Below are 8,365 nucleotides of genomic sequence, written 5' to 3' on the forward strand. Positions count from 1 at the left end.
ATGACTGCACTGATGTCAACAAGAGGAGCACATAAAAGTTCCCACCTTCTTTCTTTAGTGATTTGCCTCATGATGGGGTATTCCCCGTCTCTCAACTCAAGGCCTTTCTCATAAATGACATTCTTTGTCTCCATGAACCTATGATATCTCCATTCATGGAATTGGGATCTAAATTTGGTTGAATCAAATGATGGAGGTTCGGCTACCATAGGTTCCTTTCCCGGCCTTCTTTTTGAACTTGAGGAGGCCATTGGATTTGAAGTAAGAAGAAAGAAAAAGTGAGAATAGAAGAAGTATGTGTTGTGTTTGGGATGAGTTTTGGTTCGGTTCTGTTGTGTGAGATAAGGGAATTATTTTGGTTTTGGGAGTATAAGAGATTATGGCTTTCATATGAGAGTGGCTTGAATGAGAGTGTGTAGACCGTTTTGGTGCCAACGGCTATTTATAGGTGGATTCTTAAAGCTTTCCAACAAAACCATAATGAGTGAGAAAGGGACTCGTTGGTGCTCATGAAGGGTTAAGATTGAGTTGTTCATCCAAGGGATGCATGAAATGGACGGTCTGCATGTATTGTTGAGGCTTTGACGAGGATCCTCCTTCCATTGGCTGCATGCATTTAGGTGTTCAATGATGCATGCATGCAAATTCTGTTCCCCATGAGCGCGTTCTTCTAGGCACATGTGACCATCCTCTCATAGCTGATCCTAGCCGTGGCCCCTCCTTGAGTTTGTTTCAATCTTTTTCTCCTGCATGAACCAAAACAACTAGCCTTAGAACATTGATGTAGTCATTGGCAATTGATGTGTACTAAAGGAAAAGAATTGTTTTGTTTTGTTTATTACTATTTATTATTTAAATTTTTTTTTTGTAAATTGTGTCCCTTAATTAAAGATGCTAAAAGTTGGTGAACACCAAACTTATCTTTTATTGAGGGGACGGCTTAGCAATGCAAGCCATTCTTCACAATTGATGTAATTTTTTTTTTTAAAAAAAATTTTTGATGCATGATTCCTTTCTGTATGGTTTTGATTCCATGATTGGGAAATGATCTTCTGAACATTGTTATACATGCTGACACCAAACTTACTGTTTGGTCATATGCTCCATCAAAAGAATTACGCATATGTTCTAAGAATAGCTCCCTTTCTTTTTGAAAAGCAAAAATTAAGTGTGCCTTAAGGGACACCAAACTTAGAAGTCTGACTTCTGCTCTAAAATGAAATATGCATTTATCAAATATGAAAGTTCAAAATCATACTCAGGAAATCATAGCTTATTAAAGAGAAGACAGAAATCTTAAATCATGGGTTGCCTCCCATGAAGCGCTCTTTTATTGTCACTAGCTTGACACTAGACTCCCTTTAGGGTGGTTGATGTTGGTGATGTCTCAACTTGTCACCTCTCACTGTAAGCTTTCTCTGTGTGCCTTGATGCTCAATTTCAATGTGCTCAAGAGAGAGTACTTGGTTGACAGTGTAATAATCTTTTGTTCCCAGCTGTTGATACACTAGTTGCACCTTATCACCTTTGGCAAATCCTTCAGTTGGGATTTTCTTATTCTTCCACCCCTTGTAGGCCTTTTTCTTGTTTTTCTTCTTCTTCCTCCTTGTTAATATGCTTCCTTTGACAGTGACTTGAGTTGTGATACCTTCCTTTTTGTTTATCATCCCAGCTTCTTTTTGAATTCCTTTTTCTCCTTGTACAAGCTCACTCTCTTGTTCTATTATTTTGTCGGTTGCTTGCTTTGGAAGGAAATCACCACTTGTCTTGCTTGGTTCTTCATTCCTTTGTAATTCTGGAAAGACTTTCAAGATGATGCTTTCCTCATGCATCCTGAGGGTTAGCTCTCCCTATTCTATATCCACAATGGCTCTAGCAGTGGCCAAAAATGGTCGACCAAGTATTATTGAGTCATTTCCATTTTCTGAAGAATCCAGGATCACAAAATCTGCCGGATAGATGAACTTGTCAACCTTAACTAAAAGGTTCTCAATCAGCCCTTTAGGATAAACTACTGATTGGTCCACCAACTCCAAGGATATCTGTATTGGTTTCACCTCCTCTATGCCAAGCTTCTTTACCAAAGAAGATGGGATTAGATTTATGCTTGCTCCTAAGTCACACATCCCCTTGTTGATGAATAGGTTTCCAATAGTGCAGGGTAGGAAGAAACCTCCAGGATCTTCAAGCTTGGGAGGGAGTCCCTTTTTGATGAGTGCACTGCATTCTTCACTAAGCATTACAGTCTCCTTCTCATTCCAACTTCTCTTCTTGTTGATGAGCTCCTTTAAGAACTTGGCATACAGAGGCATTTGCTTTAATGCCTCAGCCAAAGGTATGTTGATTTCCAACTTCTTGAAAGTCTCAAGAAATTTGTGGAAGTGCTGGTCCTTTGTTTCTTTGTGGAATCTTTGTGGATAAGGTATTGGGGGTGTCAAGTTTTTCTCCCCTTGAAGTTGTCTTGGAATCGGTTCTTCCATGATTTGCTTTCCTTTCTTCAGATTCTGTGGTTGTTTATTTTCCTCTGTGAGTTTTTCTGAGACATTCTTGGTTGTCATGTCCTTGTTGATGGCCTCATCATTCTTTGTTGGCTCATTGTCGTTCTCCGCAAGTTTCTTGGTTGCTCCTTGGTTATCATCCACTAACATCTTTTCGCTTCTCAGTTGCACGACTTTGCATTCTTCCTTTGGGTTAGGAATGGTGTCACTTGGTAGTGAGCTTGATGGTTTTTCAACAGAAATCTGTTTGGAGATTTGACCAATCTGCCTCTATAGGTTCTTCATGGAAGCTTCTTGGTTCTTTGTTGTCAATTCTTGATTCTTCATCATTTTCTCCATGAGCAGCTTTAGATTAGTGATCCTCTGAGATTCTTGTGAGATAGGTTGGTTTTGGGGTGTTGATGAATGATGGTAAGTACTTTGGTTAGTTGGGTGGTTATTGGGTAGGTGATAGTTAGAATTGGGGTAGTTATTTTGTGGTTTTCTGTATGTGTTTTGGTTAGTGTTTGGCTGGGGGTTGTGGTTTGTGCTTTTCCAATTGTTCTGACTTGAGTTTCTTTGCCATGGTTGTTGGCTTTGATTGTGGTTGTCTCCCCATCTGAGGTTGGGATGGTTCTTCCAAGATGGATTGTAAGTATCACCATAAACTTCATTTGTTCCAGGATTTTGGTTGTGCATGTATTGGACTTGCTCTTGCTGTTGCTCTTCTTGGGTCTCTTCACTTTGTACCCATGTGGTTGATGGTTGGCTTGTAGTGCTCACTGCTGCCACTTGCAGGCCATTAATTCTTTTGGCCATTTGCTCAAACTGTTGTTGAATCTGCTGCTGCATCATCTTGTTCTGAGCTAGAATTGAATCCACTCCTTCTAACTCCATTACTCCTCTTCTCTGTGATGGTTGGCGTTGTCTTTGATGAGCAAAGAAATATTGGTTGTTGGCCACCATATCAATGAGGTTTTGAGCTTCCTCTGTGGTTTTCATGAGTTGTAATGAGCCTCCAGCTGAGTGATCAAGTGCTTCTTGAGCCTTTAGAGTAAGTCCTTCATAGAAGTTTTGCAACTTATCCCATTCAGTAAACATCTCTGGTGGTCATTTTCTCAATAGAGCTTTATATCTTTCCCAGCTTCATATAAATTCTCAGCCTCCATTTGAGTGAATGTCTACACCTCAGTCTTCAATCTTATGATTCTTTGAGGGGGGTAAAATTTGGCAAGAAACTTGCTCACCAAATCATCCCAAGTGTTGATGCTTTCCTTTGGGAACGTTTTTAGCCATTGAGTGGCTTTGTCTCTGAGAGAAAATGGAAAGAGCAACAACTTGTAACTGTCAGGAGGCACACCATTGGTTTTAACAGTGTCATATATCCTCAAGAAGGTGGATAAGTGTTGGTTTGGGTCCTCCAATGGTCCTCCTCCAAAAGAACAGTTGTTTTGAACCAGAGTGATGAGTTGTGGCTTTAGTTCAAAGTTGTTTGCATTGACATTGGGGGGAAGAATGCTACTCCCACAGTGTCTAGCATTTGCAAATGTATAGGAAGCCAGTACTCTTCTTTGTTGTTGATTATTATTGGCTCCTCCTTCTGGTTGATTGGGATTTGATGGATCTCCTTCCATTTCTTGGAATTCCTCCTCAGATTCTTCCTCTCCAATAACGTTCTTTCCTCTTTCAGCTCTTCTTATTCTTCGAAGAGTTCTTTGGTCAATTTCAGAGAGGATAGGGGAAGATCTTCCTGTACCTGTCATACAAACACACAACAATAAACACACAGACCCAGAAAATCAATAAAACTTCAATCTATGGCTAGAATGAAGTTTTAGTTAGTTTAAGCAAAAATTCAAACAGTTAGTGTGTTAGAGAAACAGAAAAAAAATGCTTAATCTAGACCCCCACTTCACTTAATCATTGTCAATCTATTTCAATCCCCGGCAACGGCGCCAAAAACTTGATGTGCGGAAAACGATCCGACACAAAACTCACCGGCAAGTGTACCGGGTCGCATCAAGTAATAATAACTCACATGAGTGAGGTCGATCCCACAGGGATTGAAGGATTGAGAAATTTTAGTTTAGTGGTTGATTTAGTCAAGCGAATCAAGTATTGGTTGAGTGATTTGTGTTTAACAGAAGCTAAATTGCTTGGAATGTAAAGGGGGAAGGGAAAATTGCAGTAAATTAAAGTGCAGGAAAGTAAACTTGCAGAATCTTAAAGAACAAGAAAGTAACTGACTGAAACTTAAAGTGCAAGAAATGTAAATTGCAGTAACTTAAATTGCAGGGAATAGAAATTGCTTGAATGTAAAAGGGATTTGAGGACAGGGATTTCAGAATTTAAACACGAGAAATTGAATTGCAACAATCAATAGAGCAGAAATTGAATTAGAAACAATTAGAACTCAAACAGTGAGGAAATTAGGTGCAGCAAAGGTTCACAGAAGAACCAAAAGTAAATTGGGATCTCAGGACTCCAGAGACTAGGTAGCAAAGCCTAGATCTCAATTGCCTTCCCAGATCCAAGTTCACAAAGCAATTAACAAGAAATAGAAGAAGAAGCAGTAAAGGAAATGTGTTTGAATTCAATTATGCAGAAATGAAATCAAAGAGATTTTGAATGGAGATTGAGACAGAATTTCCTCAATTCTTCACACCCAAAACTCAAAACAAGAAAAGTAAAAGTGCCCAAGCAAGAACGAGGAAGAAGAGAGATCAATTCTCCTCCCCAATTCTCTGAAATCTCAGTGAAGTCACCAAGAGAAATTTCAACAGCTCCAAATAAAAGCAAAGGTTCAAAGGAAAATTCAAAGTTCAAAAGCAAAGCCAAAAGGTCCTAATTACATCAAACTAGCTCCTATTTATACACTTTCCATTCTTGGATCTTAGGATTTGGATGGGCTTTTGATTTGGTGAAGAAATGAATTAAATTGGATTTTTAATTCAATTTTTGGCCCAAAAAAATAGCTTCCAGGAGGCTGCCCTGCCCTTGTGGAGGGCAGGGCAGGATTTGGTGCTTGGTGCGTTGCTGGTGCGGGCGTGGTGCAGGCTGGTGCGCAGGATGCTGCCCTGCCCTCACGGAGGGCAGGGCAGAGAAAGTTGGTGCGCCAAAATTGTGCTATGGTGCGCTGCTGGTGCTGCCAGAATCGTGCCTTGGTGCGCCAGAAACGTGCCTTGGTGCGCCAGATTCATGCCACAACAAAATGCTGCCCTGCCCTCGCGGAGGGCAGGGCAGTGTTTCCAAACTGAAGTCCCGCGTTCGAATCCTGGCAGAAACACACGCTCATTCAATTTCCTTGGCTTTCTTGGCACCGTAATGGAGCCTAGTTCCTTGCTTCCTCATGGTCCCGTGTTCAACTCTTGTGGCAAGCATTGTAGGCATTTTCCTTTGATTTTCTTCCCTTGGTGAGCCCGATACTACCCTTGTGGAGGGCAGGGCAAGGTTTTGTTCTTCTTGATTCCAAGGCACAAATTTGTGCTCTGCCCTTGTAGTGGGCAGGGCAGAGTTGCCTTTCATGCTTTGTTCCCTTATGTTGCCCTCCTAGAGGGTAGTGTGCCCTTGTGGAGGGCAATGCTTGCCTTCCTCATTTTGTGCGCCACACTTCTTCTCTCTTTGACCACATTTTCTTCTCCTTGGGCCACACTTCCTTAGGCTACGCTTTTCCCTTTTTAATCTTTTCTTCACCTACAATAAACCAAAACAACCACTCAAAGTATCACTAAATTCAAGAGACTTATAAATCAATTAAAAATCAATTAAATTTAGCTTAAACCTCATGAGTTAACATTAATTTCATGGTGGTTGTTTGATTTAAAGAAGTTATGCATTTTCACTCCAAATCACTTACTTAGGATGCAAGAAAGTGCATAAATGCTAATAAAACAAGTGAAATTAGCTTGAAAAATGGTTATATGATGACTTGTCATCAGGAGGTTCACTTTCCCAAGTCTCATTACCAAACAACTTGGCATTCAGCTTCATGATAGCTCCTACATATTGAGCAACTTGCTCTCCAGTCACATCTTCATCCTCTTCAGAGGAAGAATAGTCTTCAGAGCTCATGAATGGCAGAAGGAGATTTAATGGAATCTCTATGGTCTCTATATGAGTCTCAAATTCCTTTGGATCCTTAATAGGAAACTCCTTCTTGCTTGAGGGACGTCCCAGGAGGTCTTCCTCACTAGGATTTTCGTCCTCCTCCTCCCTTGTGCATTCGGCCATATTGATTATATCAATGGCCTTGCACTCTCCTTTTGGATTCTCTTCTGTATTGCTTGGGAGAATACTGGGAGGAGTTTCAATGACTTTCTTACTCAGGTGGCCCACTTGTGCCTCTAGATTTCTAATGGAGGATCTTGTTTCACTCATGAAACTGAAAGTGGCCTTTGACAGATCAGAGACTAGATTGGCTAAATTAGAAGTGTTTTGTTCAGAATTCTCTGTCTGTTGCTGAGAAGATGATGGGAAAGGCTTGCTATTGCTCAGCCTATTGCGTCCACCATTGTTAAAGCCGTGTTGAGGCTTTTGTTGATCCTTCCATGAGAAATTTGGATGATTTCTCCATGATGAGTTATAGGTGTTTCCATAAGGTTCACCCATGTAATTAACCTCTGCCATGGTAGGGTTCTCAGGATCATAAGTGATGAGCGGATAATTTATACACTTTTTGGCATTGTTTTTAGTATGTTTTTAGTATGATTTAGTTAGTTTTTAGTATATTTTTATTAGTTTTTAATTAAAATTCACTTTTCTGGACTTTAATATGAGTTTGTGTGTTTTTCTGTGATTTCAGGTATTTTCTGGCTGAAATTGAGGGACCTGAGCAAAAATCTGATTCAGAGACTGAAAAGGACTGCAGATGCTGTTGGATTCTGACCTCCCTGTAGTCGAAGTAGATTTTCTGGAGCTACAAAAGCCCAATTGTCTCGCTTTCAATGGCGTTGGAAAGTAGACATCCTGGGCTTTCCAGAAATGTATAATAGTCCATACTTTGCCTGAGATTTGATGGCCCAAATCGGCGTTGCAAATCAGCTTCAGAATTCCCAGCGTTTAACGCTGGAACTGGCATAAAAATTGGAGTTAAACGCCCAAACTGGCATAAAAGCTGGCGTTTAACTCCAGGAAGAGTCTCTACACGAAAATGCTTCAATGCTCAGCCCAAGCACACACCAAGTGGGCCCGGAAGTAGATTTTTCTGTCATTTACTCATCTCTGTAAACCCTAGATCACTAGTTCACTATTAATAGGATCTTTTGACATTGTATCTGTACCTCATGACACATTACATGTTTCTTATTGTATCTTTTACGGCATGAATCTCTAAACCCCATGGTTGGGGGTGAGGAGCTCTGCTGTGTCTTGATGGATTAATGCAATTACTACTGTTTTTCATTCAATCATGCTTGCTTCCATTCTAAGATATCACTTGTTCCTAAACCTGATGAATGTGATGATCTGTGACACTCATCATCATTCTCACCTATGAACGTGTGCCTGACAACCACCTCCGTTCTACCTTAGATTGGGTGGATATCTCTTAGATTCCTTAATCAGAATCTTCGTGGTATAAGCTAGAATTGATGGCGGCATTCAAGAGAATCCAGAAGGTCTAAACCTTGTCTGTGGTATTCTGAGTAGGATTCAATGATTGAATGACTGTGACAAGCTTCAAACTCGCGATTGTGGGGCGTTAGTGACAGACGCAAAAGAATCACTGGATTCTATTCCGACATGATCGAGAACCACAGCTGAATAGCCGTGCCGTGACAGGGTGCGTTGAACATTTTCACTGAGAGGATGGGAGGTAGCCATTGACAACGGTGAAACCCTACATACAGCTTGCCGTGGAAGGAGCCTAGCGTGCTTGAAGAAGAAGACAG

The sequence above is a fragment of the Arachis stenosperma genome, chromosome 5, assembly GCF_014773155.1.
Source record: "Arachis stenosperma cultivar V10309 chromosome 5, arast.V10309.gnm1.PFL2, whole genome shotgun sequence".
Taxonomy (NCBI): domain Eukaryota; kingdom Viridiplantae; phylum Streptophyta; class Magnoliopsida; order Fabales; family Fabaceae; genus Arachis; species Arachis stenosperma.